We start from the raw sequence: 16,195 nt of genomic DNA on the forward strand, positions 1-16,195 counted from the left end.
GCCTGGCGCGAGGTTGGATACACAGCACCCGGAGTTTAACTGATACCTAATCAATTAACACTCTTTCCTTATTTCTGAGTCATTCAGTTACACCTGAATTCCCATATTCACCTTACACCGACATTAGATGACAATAAAAGGACAAGATGGGCCCCCAGGGCTGTTTAGGGTTCCTCCCAGGTGTGCCCACGGGGCTCTTTGGAAGCAGGTGCAGAGGAAGGGGAGGCCGGTTCTGGGCAGCCCTGCATTTTTAACGCTTCTCAAAAAAAGGGCTCTAAAACATACGACACTGCTTTCAGAATGCACATTTATTTCTGTAGATGTTCCCAGACTGAGCCCGGTTTAAAACACACTCGCCCGTGGTTGGCTGTGCCGTGGTGTTTGTTCTGTGTTTCCCAGCCCAAGACGCGCATTTTTTATATCAGAGCAAACAGCAATTGATTCTATTTCCAGTTGCTTCAAAAACAGCTCTCACGGCCGAGTCACTGTCCAAACAAGGAAGGGCTGGGTGACTAAGCCTCCCTATGTCATCTTCTGGAGCAAGGTCATCGTAGCCGAACGCCTCACAACCCCCAGTCCCATCTCCTTAATTCCCTCTCCTGAGACTTGAGCTCAGAGGGAGAGGATGATGTAATGCCTGACAAATGCCAAAGGAGCCTTTTGGAGACGCGACACCAAACATGGGCAGGACGCCGAGGCCATGAGGCCACCTTTGCTTAGGCAAACACTCAGGTACCTGTCATTGTTTAAGTTTTCTTCTGAGACGCGGGTTCCTACACAGGTTTCGTAGAGGTTTTGATCTACCTAGTGGATCCATTTGAAGTTTTGCACTTCAAAGCGCTGTGCGAGCCCACACACGCTGTGCATGCTGGAGTCCCCATACCGCTCACTGGGGGGTGGCCCTAAAACATTTATATCCTCCCAGAACTACAATAACACGATCAAGGACCACTTGCTGTGAGTGGACTTTTTCTTAACTCTAATGTAAACTTCCTGTTGCGGTTTTAACCAGTTTCCTCTCGTCCCGTGCTCAGGGGACCCAGTACACGGTTCACCGTGATCCCCCGAAGGACGTTTTAGCCTTTCTATAGGAACACAGCGTGCCGACCCTTCCATGGGCCATCCGCTCTGAGTGTTTGTCCAGGTGCAATGCATCTTTTTTGCTAATTCACGAGTTCTTCTCTGGTCTCTTCTGAAATCAGAGTATCTATCGGCTATTCATGCACCCAGACAGGGGAAACATGTCTTGGCCATAGAGGGCTGTTCAAACTGTGATTTTAGGCTCATCAGACACTATACTCCAAGCACCTGACTTAAGGAGCCTCGTGTTACACCCTTCACAGGACCCAATAATCACGTAAGAGGAAAAAAATCTCGAAAATTCTCGGATCCAGACTTCTCCCACCTGGGCTTCCGTGGAAGCCCAAACACCCACGGTACAGTCTGTATGGAGACAGGTGCAAGGCCACCTCTGGAATGAAATCCACGTATTTGCCTCCCTCCTCCTCCTGACTATCTGCCGAAGCACCCAGCAAACGGAACCGGGACAATTCCAGGCTGCTCTAAACCTCCACCCAGTTCTAGAGACCCCTGGAATCGAAGCTGTGCGAGGTGCAGGTCACTCGAGGAGAAGGTCCCCACCAGGGAGTCAGGCAGGGACATGGCAGATCGCAGACAGGGTCCAGTGTGGCTGCCTGGAAACAGGGTGGGTCCCAGGCGGTTTCAGGTTTCCTGGAGCAATTGCTCCTGTCCTTGCACCTCCTCTCCTTCTCCCATGGTTTGTCTGGTCTGCCAAAGAAAAATTAAAACGCAAAGTAAACTACATTTAAAATGCTCCTCCCTCTCCAGCTTTTTAAAAAATGACTTTTTTTTTTTTTTTTTTTAGACAGGGTCTCACTCAGTTGCCCGGGCTAGAGTGCAGTGGCTCACAGCAACCTCCAACTCCTGGGCTCAAGTGATCCTCCTGCCTCAGCCTCCCGAGTGCTGGGACCACAGGCGCGAGCCACATATCTGGTTTTCCAGCTTTTGATTGGGTCTAAATAAATGGTCAGTGAGCCACCCTAGGAGCTCTCAAAGTCGATTAGTGATTCTGTTCAGTTGAGGGCCCAATAGTGCTGGATTCTGGACTAGGAATAGGGACATGGTCCTTGCTCTTGTGAGCCCAGTGTAGAAGAACTAGGGTGGCCAGAAAAAATATTGTCTGGCACACACTTATACTAAAACTCTGGGCATACTTTATCTGAAATTCTTATGTAACTCCGTGTCCTGTATTTTCATTTGCTAAATCTGGCACCCGTAAGTAGAGAAGAAAGACATGACTGCAGAGAAAAAAGGGCTCTCAGAGCACCTAGGAAGGGCCCCAGCCCAAAGCTAATTGAGGATTTAATAAAACTGGGGGAAGGGGTCCCTGGGAATAAATCTCTCTCACAATGTATACGTCCTTTTTTTCTTTTAAACTTTCTCACTTCAATTTTACATGCATTATGTTCAAACGACTTAACACCCTGCTCTGCTGGTCACCTGGCATCTTCCCCTTAGTTCACTCTCCGTCCTTGCCCACCCACCCTGAGAGCTCTGCCCTCTGGTTCCAGGTTGGGTTTGACCAGCAGGTGGCCCAGCAGGGAACAGGCCAGGAGAGGAGTGATCCAGGCCAGCTCCTGCCAGGTGTCCTCTCCACACAGCTATTCTCTCACTCAGGATGCCCGGGTCCCTTCCGGGGTGGATGGGCTGCAGCCACCCTCCATCCCACCCTGCCCCAGAACTTTGAAAATAAATTCAGCTGAAATTACCCAGTTTGAATGAGCTGCCTATTTTCTGCAGGAAACTGGAATAATACAGCTATTGATTCTTCCCCAAATTAATCTATAAATGTAACACAATTCAATCTCATTAGAATTTTGTTTTGTTTTCTTTTGTTTTTAGAAATTGACTAAGTAAGCCAAGCCTGGTGGCTCACAACTATAATCTTAGCACTCTGGGAGGCCAAGGTGGGAGAATCACTTGAGGCCAGGAGTTCGAGACCAGCCTGAGCAATAAAAAATGGAAAACTTAGCCAGGTGTGGTGGGGCATGCCTGTAGTCCCAGCTACTTGGGGAGCTGAGCCAGGAGGATTGCTTGAGCCCAGGAGTTTGAGGTTGCAGTGAGCTATGATGATGCCACTGTACTCCATTTGGGGTGATAGAGCAAGACTTTGTCTCAAAAAAAGAAAAAAAAAAAAAAAAGAAGAGAAAAGAAAAGAAAAAAGAAAAAAGAAAAAAAAAGAAAGAAATTGACCAAGTTATTGCAAAATTGTGTTTGGAAGAAATGTATGAAGAAGAGCTAAAATTTGGGGGAGAAAATTAGTGTTGAGGGGGAATTTGCCAAAGTTATAAAATCAATTACTAAGCTACACTAACTAAAATAACAGTAACAAAGAATAGTAAGTTCAGAAACATATCCAATACACATGGGAACTGAGTATAGGACAAAAGATACATGATGAATCATCTTAGAAAGATTATTTAACAAATAGTTTAAGGATGGCTGACTCATAATTTGGAAAAAAGAAAAAGAAAATAGCTAATCCCTACCTCACATCTTATACAAAAATAAATTTTAAATGGATTAAAGAGTTAATATTTAACAAATACGTTAAAGTATTTGATGAAAACATAAGTAAATATTGTCATAATGTAGAGATGAGGAAGAACTTTCTATACCAGATCAAGAAACCATAATTTTAAAAATCCTGACACTTGAATACATAAGTATTTATGCTTCTGAATGCCAAAATACCATATCAGAGTTAAAAGACTGATGAAAAACATTTTCTGCAAACATATAAATCACAGGTTAAAGTATATAAATAGCTCTTACAAATCAACAAGAAAAGATGAGTTCTTCAACAGAAAAGTAGACAAAGACAGTGACTAGGCAATTCTTTTCAATGGCTGATAAGCTACAAAATGTTTCATCACATTAAGTAACCAAAGACGGTTGGATTAAAAAGATTTTTTTAGATTATTACATTTAGAAAATTTTAATATAAGAACCATTATGGACAAAGATATAGGAGGAGAAACACATTGATGGGAATCTTTCTGGAAACATATTTGGTAATATCTATCAATAATCTTTGCAAGTTCTGCATTTTAACATACAGCAGAAATAAAGACACAAATGCCCGAAGATACACCCAGAAGTATAAGGTTGGCCACTGCTGTGCTGTATACAATAGCAAAAACGAAAAGCACGAGCAGTGTCCAACAGTAGCGGTCAATCACATAAATCATTGGACTTCCTTTCTTTAATTAATTAATTTATTTTTTAAGAGACAGAGTCTCCCTATGTTGTCCAGCCTGGAGTGCAGGGGCTCTTCACAGGGATCCACTACTGATCACCAAGGGAGTTCTGACCTGCTCTGTTTCCAACCTGGCCAGTTCACCCCTCCTTAGGCCACCTGGTGGTCCCCTGCTCCCGGGAGGTCACCATATTGATACTGAACTTAGTGTGGACATCCGATCGTCATAGCAGACTACAGCCAGAATGCCTGGGCTCAAGCAATCCTCCTGCCTCAGCCTCCCGAGTAGCTGGGACTACAGGCCTGCGCCACTGCACCCTGCTGGATTTCTTTTCAATAGATCATGCAGGCATTTAAAGTTATGGTACAAAATTTATATTTGTTGACATGGAGTGATATCTACTATAAAATGTTATGTGAAAAAATAATGAACAAAACAATGCATAGTGAATGATCTCATCTTTTCTCCTCCTCTTCCTTCTTAAAAAATCTATGTGCCACCACTTAGTACCCACTAGGATGGCTATGATGACAAATAATAAGGGTTGGTGAGGATGTGGAAAAATTGAAATTCTCATACCTTGCTGGTGGGAATGTAAAATGGTGCCATGGCTTTGGAAAACAGTCTGGCAGTTCTTGAAAGGTTGATTGTAGAGTCACCAAAAGACCCAGCAATCCCATTCCTAGATATAAACCCAAGAAAACTGAAAACATACGTCCACATGAAAACTTGTGCATGGATGTCACAGAAGCATCATTTGCAACAGCCCCAAAGTGGAAACAACTCAAATGGCCGCCAACTGATGAGTGGATAAGTAAAACACAATGTAGCCCCATGATGAAGCATTATTTGGCCATAAGAAGAAATGAAGCACTCATATACGCAATGACATGGACAAATTTTGAAAACACTGTGCTTAGTGAAAGCAGCCAGAAACAAAAGACCACATATTGTCCAATCCCATTTACATGTAATGTCCAAAACAGGCAAATCCATAGAAACAGAAAGTAGATTAGTGGTTGCCTAGGGCGAGGAGGAGGAGAGGAAATATAATAGGAAGTGACTGCTAATGGGTAAGAGATTTCTTTTTGGAGGGATAAAAATGTTCTAAAATTGAGTGTGGTGATGGCTGCATAACTCTATGAACACACGAAAAGCCATTGATTCGCATACTTTAAATGGACGAGTTGTGTGGCATTGTCAATAAAGCTGTTAAAAAAATCTACGTATGTGTATTGAGACATAGAAAAAGCCTTGGAAAGTAGCTTTAATCAAAATGTTAATAGTGGTTGTCTCTTTAAGTGTGGGATTACCTTAAATTTCCATTTGTGTGCCTTCTAGTATCTTCTGAAGTATGCAAAGATTGTGCAGTTATATAATCAGGGAAATAAAACAAACCTCTTATCTGTTCCAGGGCTGTTTTTAAAACCCTTGGGTCCAAGGACTCTTACAGGCGTGGGCCCCACCCCACATCGTAGCAAACATATAAAAATGCACCTAAACTCCACATGAACTGTATTTTTTTCCCATGGAAATACATGAAACTTCTTTTATAATTTTGCTTTCAAAATTATTAGGCTACAAACAACTCGTTTATGATTGGCTTTGGCTTTCTCACCAATCTCCATGCAAACTTGGGAATTTGTGCAAGAGGAAAGTTTGTCACCTATGGAGAGCTTCCCAATGTGATGACATTTTTATGAATTATGAGTTATAAACTAAAAATGTTGACATAATGTTACATGTACGTCATAGACATTTAAACATGAATTTTATTTTTCAGGTTTTTTAATAAGAAGAAAAACTTTATTTCAAACAGGTGCAGTGGGGCGTGTGCTCCAGCAAAGGCCGGGGGAAGCAGGCAGTTTCACTTCAAACCTGCATTGACGTACAAACCTGAAAATGTTTAGCAATGATCAATTTCTGCTAAAATGTAGATTAAGTCCATCAATATACCAATATACCAATTTTTACATTTATTGTAGACCTTACTATTGAAGTGTAGAGTTTAAATTTTTGTCACAGAAAATGAGAACACCTGACAGCTTCTATTATGGTAATGAGCTGTGAAATGTCTTCCCCAATATCTCTTTGAAAATATATCCCTAAGTTCCTAAGGGAAATTCTGACTTCATCCCAATGTCTTATTTAACTGGGATTCTTCAGTCATTATCTGCTGTTGGCTTGATGGTCACTCCTCTTCTCCTGACACCAACCAATTAAATGCCAGCGTTTCTCAACTGTTCCGCTAAAAGCAATATTTTCTTCTACTTCTATGTACAAAGGATTAGTGAGAGCTATTTTACCCAAATCAGCCTTGACTGTATTTTTTTTTTTTTTTTTTTTAAGAGACAGAGTCTTACTCTGTTGTCCAGGCTGGAATGTAGTGGCACGATCACAGCTCACAGCAGCCTCGAACTCCTGGGCTCAAGTGATCCTCCCACCTCAGCCTCCTGAGTAGCTGGGACTACAAGCACGTGCCAACACACCTGGCTAATTTTTTTATTTTTTGTAGAGATGGAGTCTCCCTATATTGCCCAGGGTAGTTTTGAACTCCCGGCCTCAAGCAATCCTCCTAATCAGCCTCCCAAAGTGCTGGGATTACAGGTGTGAGCCACTGTGCCCAGCCCAGCCTTGACTGTACTAACTCTTTCTCCTGTAGGTAGAGATCCTACATTCAACATGAGGACTTCATTCTTAGATTTATTCCTTTTCTGCCTTTTTGTCTCCTTCTGTATTTACACCAGGATGCCATCTATGTAGGAAATAGGAAATTTCCAGTCTGTGAAGCTCTCAGTTAAAGCACCAACCGTACCAAGCACCTGCCCCACCATTCTATCAGCTCGGCACAATGTTGGGTCTATTTTTGTTGCAACTCCAGTAAGACCCCCTGGAGCACATACTGAAGCCCACCGTGTTCTGCAGGAAGTGATATAATTTTGGAAAGGATCGGGTCACACATGAGTTTTTGAAACAACGCCAGATCTGACTTCCAGGTCCTGGCCCACCTTTAATAGCCTGTGAAAATACCACCACCGGCGACACCCCTCTTAAAGTCATCAACCTCACGGCAGGTTTGTTGATGTCAAAAGACCTAACCACAATAAATTGGGGTTCCAAAGTAGTATCTTGGAGGCACTAGAATTTTTTTTTCTATATGTTCAGAGACAATTTCCATATTTCATCTGAGCAGAAATTGAAATAAGAGGAGCTCCTTCTGCTAGCGTACCTTGTACAGATGTGAGGATCTATTCATACTGTTCTTTAGCCTGACTTTCTCTTACCAAATCGGTTTTATTTTGTAGAATCAAAGTACGTTTCAGCCTCCTGTCTATGGCAGCCAGGTGTTCAGAAGTCGGAGGTTGAGGACACGATTCCTTCCCAGCTGTCAACAGCAGAGCCGCATCCATCAATGCTGCCCTGTTCCGCACAGTGGCCACAAAGTGTCGCGGCCAAGACAGTCAACAAAGGAAACACGTCTGACTAGTTTGCAGTTCCCTTTGGTGCCTGGAATGTCTGTAGGAAGTGTATCAGGTGTGCTCCTTCCACAGGATCTATAACACTCTGGCCAAGGACAACTTGAGTCACCACCTTTATGAACGTTGGCATTAGCCTATCCAAGCTTGATTGTAATGTGTCCTTTCAGCTCATTTTGAACCTGACTGTGTGAACTCCAGGAATAGCTTTTACAACTGTGGATTTTCCATGACCATAACCAATTGGTTCTATATTAATGAGGGCTTGTCTGCTGATAACTTTGTGTAAAAATGGAGTCAGTTTGGTAACATCCAAGGTGGCGAAATCCTGTTGAGAAAGATGCCCAGGGTTACTCCAGCCTTGGCCCCGCCATCTTGCCTGGAGAGTCAGGTTGTTTGACTTTTTGGGTAGCCTTTTTTTTCTTTATTAAGTAGCCAATATAATTTTTCAGGTCTTTGGTATTTTGGTATGCCTGAGCCCAAGGCCCCTGGGATGCCAACTCCTGGGGTGGGAGTCCCCTCTGGCTCTGACGAGGGGTAACGTCACTTGCCATTCATTCCTAGTGCCCAGCTCAGTGCCTGAGAAACAATCTGAACTCGCTACATATCTCTGGGTTCATCAATTTACAAAGGCTCCAAACCTTCCCTTTGGCCAAATGTTAAATGTCCAACTATTAAAGCCAATATTTGACTTAAGGTAAATAGTTCTCATACAATAAACTTCTGGGATATAATAAACCACATGAAATTTTATTTTAAATATTTAAGCATCAGAACTTTTAAAGTTTTGTCATCATACTTTAAAGGTTTAACATCACAGTGTGGAAAACACCACTTTTTCAGAGTTGCTGACTCCTGTCTCAATCCTGTAGGCCCAGCTACAACATTAATGAATGTTTACTTTCAGTTGGTGACGGAAGAGCAAAATAGTTTTAATATTTCTCGCTCTTCTCTAACACTTTCTTCATTTCCTCACGCTTTATATTCTTCACAATGTCTGCATAGAAGATAGTTTGTCATTAGTATATTACACATGAGTTTGAGACTTTTTCTCTTTGTGAAATTTTGATGTTCTGCTTTTAATTTGGCCTGCAACACCTGAGGGCTTTTACTTGAAAGACTGATAACCTAAATGGATTTAACTATAAATTAGTATATGTGCTCCCAAAGCCAGCACAGTTTAACTGTAAATTCAATATAATTCTTAAAGGTTTTGTTTGTTCTCCAGCTGACTGACAGAACTTTATGATAAGTGCACATAGAATATATTTTCTCCAAGGAGTATTAAGATACTTACCTACACTTTGAAAGGAAATATACCTATGTTAACACAATGTCCTAATTATATTCTTGTTTATAATCCTGACACTAAGCTGATCAGTGATGGTGACAGCCTTTGCAATTGCACACACACAAGTTCAAAGCAGCCAGACATGGGGTTGAGGCAGGCACTTGGTTCCCTTCCCAAAGCCAAAGCCAAACAGCAAATTTTAGCCTAATACGAGGGACAAAGCTTAGCTTTGGTTAAGCAACTGTATATAGCCAATGAGCGTGGACTATGGGGCCAGAGGGCCTTGATTTGAATCCTGGTTCTGCCACTTACTTTCTGTGTGACCTTGTGCCTCAGTGTCCTCATACATAAAATGGGGTAATAAAACACCTACAACACTGGATTATGGCCAGAATTCTATGTGATAATATTTACCAAGTGTTTAAAATTATACCCATCTTATAGTACGTACAAGTGTGTAAGTATTCCCTGATGCTGCTGTTATTAGTATTATTATTAATTTGGTACCAGTGAACCTTAACTTACGACTTACTGCTTTTAAGGAACTCCAGGCTCCAAACGACAGAAAGGAAAGCAGTCAGCCTACAAGAAACAAGTTACTGGAGCACACAGACCTTCTGGATTATTTAGAAAATTTCTTAAGAATATAAATAACAGAGTTAATCATAATTCTATATCATTCTTTATCCTATATGAGTCTTTTAATTATTCTAGCAAATTTTTAAAAACTTTAAATTATGGAAATTGTCAAACATGCATACAGGTAGAGGGATTAGCGTGAGGCGCACAGCGTGCACCCGCCTGCCACAGGGCCCAGCATTCTGCCTTCCCACTTACCCGAGCACAGGCGGTCCACGCCCCGGCAGTCGCTGGTAGCACAGAGTCAGCCGTTCCACAAAATCACACTGCGCAAAGTGTGGCAGCTTTTAATTTATCTGAGAGATAGACAAAGGGAGTAGGAATTTAGCCCCTAGTATGAATGTGCAAAATAAGTTTTTCAAACTTTTAATTCAAATTGTATTTCAACTCACGGTACTAGAAGAAGTACAAATCACTTCAGTAGCTTTTGGTCTTAGCTGTGCTCACGAGTATCAAATACTTGTGCTGCCAACAGATCAAATAAAAGCTCAAAAACCTCTGAGGTCAATAGACCAAATTCACACTCTTAACTGTGGCCTCATCTTGCTGTACCAAGGCGTTCACCTGCCGGGATGGCCACACCCTCAAGCCCAGAGACTCAGGCCACTCAGCACCCTCCAAGTTTTGTTGTATCATGGCCCTCGTAGAAAATGCAGTGTCTTAAGGTAGACAGTGCACCGGGGTAAGGAGATGGGGTGCTCATAGCCAGGTGCCTGGGACCCATACCTCTGTCACCCTGCGTGCTGGCTGGCAAGCCCTAGGCTGTGCAAAGCACTTCTATGTTCCGACTCACTCAATCCTTACAACTATTCTGTGAGGAAGGCACACTATACCCTCTATCCACGTTGGAGGAAATCGAGGCACAGAGAAGTGAAGCAGTTTTTCTAAGATCACACAGCTGGATGGTGGCAGTTGTCTCTGGAATGAGGTTCTGGGCACTTGAGCCTCTCTAATAAACCTTTCCGAATTATCCCATGTTTCTGATTTAGGTAAACCATAACATGCATTAAAAAGACTCAAATTCCTGGCCTGGTTTTCCAGGCTGCATGTGATTTCTCACACCTCCTCTATCCCATCTTTCCTTCTGAGACTCCACACTGGGTCCCAAACTGCTGAGAGCGTGAACACAACACAATGCTGAGCACAGAGTGAGGCTCAAATACCTTCTGGACAAATGACCGGTCACAGCACAACCATTTACCACTACACCTGTAGACGCTCCAAATACTCGATGATGACGAAAATGAAGGACAAGGAGCAAGACCCCATTTTATCAGCATCTCACTGGTCAAAAAAAGCCCAGAAAAGAGGAGACTTTGAAGCTCCTCATCTGTACAAGATGCAGACATTGAATGTTTCCGCTTTCCCAGGCTTTTCTACTCTCACACAGCGGGAACTTCTTAGTCTTTCTGGCACTGATCATTATTCCGCATCTGTGTTTTATGTTTTGATCTCTGTGAATTCCTGAGAATGCCATCGTATTACCTAAGTCACATCTACCTACCGTAAGACAAATATGTAAACAAAAAGCTTCAGAAAGCTCCCACGCTTGCTGTCACCTGAAATCAATGCCAGTGTAGACTGACATCAAGCCAACACAAGACAGGCTGATGAAAAGAAGCATTCATGGTTTTTCCAGGTTTTTGTCAGCCAGAGCAATGCAAATCTTTCTTTTGGTTGCAATGAATCACCTAAGGCAAGACACAAAGGCTAGAATGCAAGTAATAATCACGATGCCACATCTTACCTGTCATATTTACGAAATGCTCTTGACATTGTGGAAGCCATGGCCCTGGAAAGAAAAAAGAGCAGAAGATCAGGCATGAGCATTCATTGAACACCTGCTGTGTGCCAAGCACTTGCATTTAGGTGGTAACAATCTCCAGGAGGAAGGTGACATTATTCTCATCTCAAAATAATGAAACACAGTTAGAGAGATTAAGGAATTTATCCCAAATAATACAGCTAGAAAGTGGCAGGGCAGAGATGTCACTAAAGCCCATGCTTTCTCCCCACTGTGCTGCCTCTTGGAGTTTCCTGAGAAAATCTTTGAGAAAGTACGTGGATTCATTAATATCCCAAAGATTTGGTTTCATCCCTACACCTACCCAGAAATTAACATTCTCTTGAGATTTGAGACTGTTAATAGAGACCTATTGAGGAAGGCTCAAAGACCATTAACATGCCTGGGTTGCCAGATCTCGCGCTTTGCTTACTGGCAGAGACACATGATCTTGCTACTCACACTTCAGGGCCCTTCATTAGGACAGTGGAAACTTACATATCACAATATTCACGGTCCACTCAAATACAAATGGGTTAAACCCATAAATTAAAAGGCCAACATTATCACACTGAGAGAAACCCTATTTGGGAGATAGCTAAAGCAAAAAGACCTGGAAAAGTTGAGAGCAAAAGAATGGGGAAAGATGACAAAAGAATATTAACCAAAAGAGAACAGGCATAACTAAATCAATATCACACACACACACACACACACAAGAAGACTCTAAGACAGAAAAGGTTACTATACAATGATAAAAATTTTCAATTTGCCAGGAAGACATAAGAATTCTAAATGTATATCCACTTAATAAAAATGCCTCACACCATATTAATCCAAAATTAATAGAAATTGACAAACCCACCAACATTTTTCTCTCAGTAACCGGTAGATCAAACAGCAAAAATAATCCATAAGTATATTTGAACAATTTGATAACAACCTGACATAATGGATGCATGTAGAACCCTGGAAGAGAGTACCCACTTTCTTTAAGCACACATGGAACAGTGACAAAATGAATCAGACATTAGGTCACAAAGTCATCTCAACAAATTTCAAAAAAATCAGTATCACACCCATCGTGTTCTTTGAACAAAATGTGATCAAGTAGAGGTCCATAGCAAAAAGATCAGTTGAGAAGTTTTCACACGTTGGAATTTAAAAACAGAATTCTAAGTAACTCATTGCTCAAATAATGAACATTGAGAAATACTCAGAACAATAGTTTTTAAAATATCATAAAGAACTAGCATATTATAGTGAAAGCTGCACTCGAGGGAATGGATAGTTTTAAACACATATATTTGCACAGAATAAAGCCTGAAGATTAATAAGCTGACTTCAACTAAAAAAGTTATGAGGGAAAAACGAAAATCCAAAGAAAGAGAAAGGAGAAGATAGTAAGAAGAGCAGATGGGTGGGTAGGGAGAACACAATCATACAGTAGACAGAATCAACAAAGCCAAATGCTGCCCCTTGAAAAGACGAATAAACTAGACCTACCTCTGATCAAGACCTACTACTGATCAAGAAAAAAGAAAAGGCACAAGTATTTAACTACAAACCCAGCAAAAGGTATTTACAACTGCAGCAGGGATTAAAATGATAAGAGAATATAATAAACAGTTTTATGCTGATATATTTGAAGATTAGATGAAGTAGACAAATTTCTAGAAAAATATAATTTATTAATTCTGACTCAAGAAGAACTAGAAAATTTGAATAGTCCTAAATTATTAAAGATATTGAAATAGTGTTACAAGTCTTGCCACAATGAGAAACAGGCTCAGATAATATTATAGGTGAGTTCCTCAGAAATTTCATGAGACTGATATTCCAATCTGAAAAAAGTTCTTCCAGGACACACAAAGAAAGAGCACACTCTCCAACTCATCCTACGAGCTCAATATAATTGTAATTAAAAAATCAGGCAAAGTCAGTAAGAGAAAGGAAAACTATAAGCCAATCTCATTCATAAACATAAAGATGTAAAATCCTTTTTAAAATTGCAAAATGGGTCTAGCCATGTTTGAAAAAGATAAAGGTACATTATTCCAGGAATGCAAGGATAGACTGACATCATAAAATCTATGTATGTCATGGTGTAATGAAGAATTCACTTTACCCAAAAAGAGGTCTGGTCTTTGACTCCTCACATGAGAGGTAACCTTTAAACCTTTGAAATTTCCTAAGTAATAAGCGTATCTTTGTTATTCACAGTGGGCTTTTTTTTTTTAACCACACCTGATAGTTTATGCTAATGAGATGACTCAGTGTTCTCTTTGGACCACACCATATATTTATGCTAATGAATGGTTCAGAGCGAGGCTGGCCATGCCGGAAAGATCGACCATGTGACTAGAGGCCAGATCTGGGTGATGAGAAGTGTGTGTGCATTGCTGGAGATCGAAGTCAACCTTGTGAGCAATATTTAGCTCAATCAATCTTGCCCATATAACAAGATAAGATTCTGGACACCAGAGTTTAGGTGGGCTTCCTGGGTGGGCAGTGCTGTGCTCCTTGCCACACACTGGTGCGAGGACCGTGCTGCATCCCTGGGGACACAGAAGCTTTGTGTTTGAGACCCTTCCCAGTCCAGGTTCTGCCCTTTGAGTCTCTTTTGTTGGTTGGTTGTGCTTGTATCCTTTTGCTCTAATAAAACTATAATGGTAAGTATAGTAGTATACTTTCCTGTGTTCTGTGAGTCATTCCAGTGAACCTAAGGGAGTTCAGACGCCAGAATATAAAGCCAACTGGATTGACGGCGGCCCTGGGGACCCCTGAACTGGTGTCAGAAGTCTTGGGCAGACTTGGTCGTCTGGAGGGCTGTGCCCTTAACCTCAGATTTAGCTTCCCTCGGGCAAGTCCTTCACCACAGCAACAGACCGAATGAGAAAAGCCACTTGACATTCCCAGTGCATGCAGAGAAAACATTTCTAAAATTTCCACTCATTTCAACTAAAAGAGAAAAACCCAAGCCAAAAGATCTTTAGTAGACTAGAAGAAAATGTCTTCATCTGATAAAGAGAATACACATAAACAAATAGTATAAATGTAAAAATGTCCAAAGTTTTCCCTTTAAGATTAGGAGTAAGAGAACACTAACACTATGGCTGCTTTTCCCCAGAATGTGCTGGCGTTCTATATAATGCAATAACAAGAAAAATAAATTCAAAGTATAAGGACTAGAAAGGAAGAAGCAAGACAGTTATCCTCTGCAGATGATATGATTTTCTATACATAAAACCCCAAAGAACATATTATATTTAAAATATATATATTTTTTATATATTATATAATATAATATATATTATATAATATAATATATTATATATAATAATATATATTATATAATATAATATATTATATATATTATATTATATATAAAAATATATATTATATAATATATATTATATTATATATGAAAACATATATTATTTAAAATAGTAAGATAATTTAGCAAGATGACTGCCTATAAGAGCTACATTAAAGCATGAGTTACATGTAATGACATAGATTAATCCACCAAATGCTAAGTGGGGGAAAATGACCCAGAAAATTAGGTAAATGTGATGCCCATTTCTATAGGCAAAAAAACCAAAATTAAGTAATAAACTGTCATGCATTTGAGATGAAACTCTCTCTCTCTCCCCCATACATACATATATATATAGATAGATAGACATATACACACACATACACACACACACACACACACACACACACACACATATTTTAAAGAGACAGGGGTCTGGCTGCCAGGTGGAGTGCAGTGACCATTCACAGGCACGACCATTATGCACTACAGGCTCCAGCCAGTTTCTAGGCCTCCCCGTGGCTGACAAAGGAGTCTCTAAAAACATACATCTCGTCAAGTCAATTCCTTGCTGCAAAGCTCCAGCTTCAGGACAGCACCAGCGTTCACCAGCACTACAGGGCACCTGCAATGTGTCGGATACTGTCCTTGGGCGGTCTCTGTCCTGGAGCTGCCCCTGCTCTGCCACGTGTCGATGTCCCTGCACGCTGACCAGAGGGATGATGGCGAGATGACCCACAAATGGGGCTATATCCATGCACACTGACCCGAGGGCCCGACATGTGGACCTGTCATTGAAGGAGCAGCCCCTTCACATTCTTGGTGAGGCTGAGTTTGAATAGGATGACACTTTGGCCTTTGTCTCTTTTTAAACTGTTTTTAATTAAATTGCTGGGTTGCCGACACCCTGGAGAGACTAGGAAATGCAGCCTTGCAGTTTGTTAATGATACACCATCTGTTTGTTCACACTGCGTGGTCACATGATCCTTGCTCTGCGGAACATCCTGTCTCACTGGCCTAAACCAGTTTGCGGGTGAAATGCTTAGGACGGGCGCCAGAAAGTCTCTCTCCTTCTTTCCCTTTCTCTCTCTCTGTTTTCTCCCCTCCCGCCCTCTCTCCCTCTCTCTCTTTCTCACCCATTTGAAGATTGGCTGCTAACCCCAAACATGTTGGCAAAATTTGTGTTCACTGTTTATGGTGCTTATTCACCCCATTTCTGTCGCAGGATTTTAGCCCGACTTCGGCGAGGCGCCTGGAGACCAGAGCCAGTAGCGGCCACAGTTCAGACCAGCAGGGGAACTTCCCGGGAGGGAGGCCCCGGCAGCAGACTTTGCCACTGAGTGTTAGGACTCATTTTCTTCACCTGTAAAATCTATGCTCATTGACTCATTTCACACCATAATTAG

At 41.5% G+C, this 16,195-nt stretch overlaps 1 long non-coding RNA gene and 1 pseudogene across 1 annotated transcript; both read right to left on the bottom strand.

Annotated features, from left to right (window-relative positions):
• Nucleotides 1-289: 289 nt before the first annotated feature.
• On the bottom strand, nucleotides 290-5,333 carry LOC123634526. Its single transcript, XR_006733947.1, has 2 exons — nucleotides 4,860-5,333; nucleotides 290-1,788 (listed from the first exon to the last, which is right to left on the bottom strand). It is a non-coding gene; the product is annotated as an uncharacterized LOC123634526 (long non-coding RNA).
• Nucleotides 5,334-6,841: 1,508 nt separating this feature from the next.
• Nucleotides 6,842-15,545, bottom strand: LOC123634896 (annotated as a pseudogene).
• Between the last annotated feature and the right edge of the window lie 650 nt (nucleotides 15,546-16,195).

Source organism: Lemur catta, chromosome 3 (assembly GCF_020740605.2).
Source record: "Lemur catta isolate mLemCat1 chromosome 3, mLemCat1.pri, whole genome shotgun sequence".
Taxonomy (NCBI): domain Eukaryota; kingdom Metazoa; phylum Chordata; class Mammalia; order Primates; family Lemuridae; genus Lemur; species Lemur catta.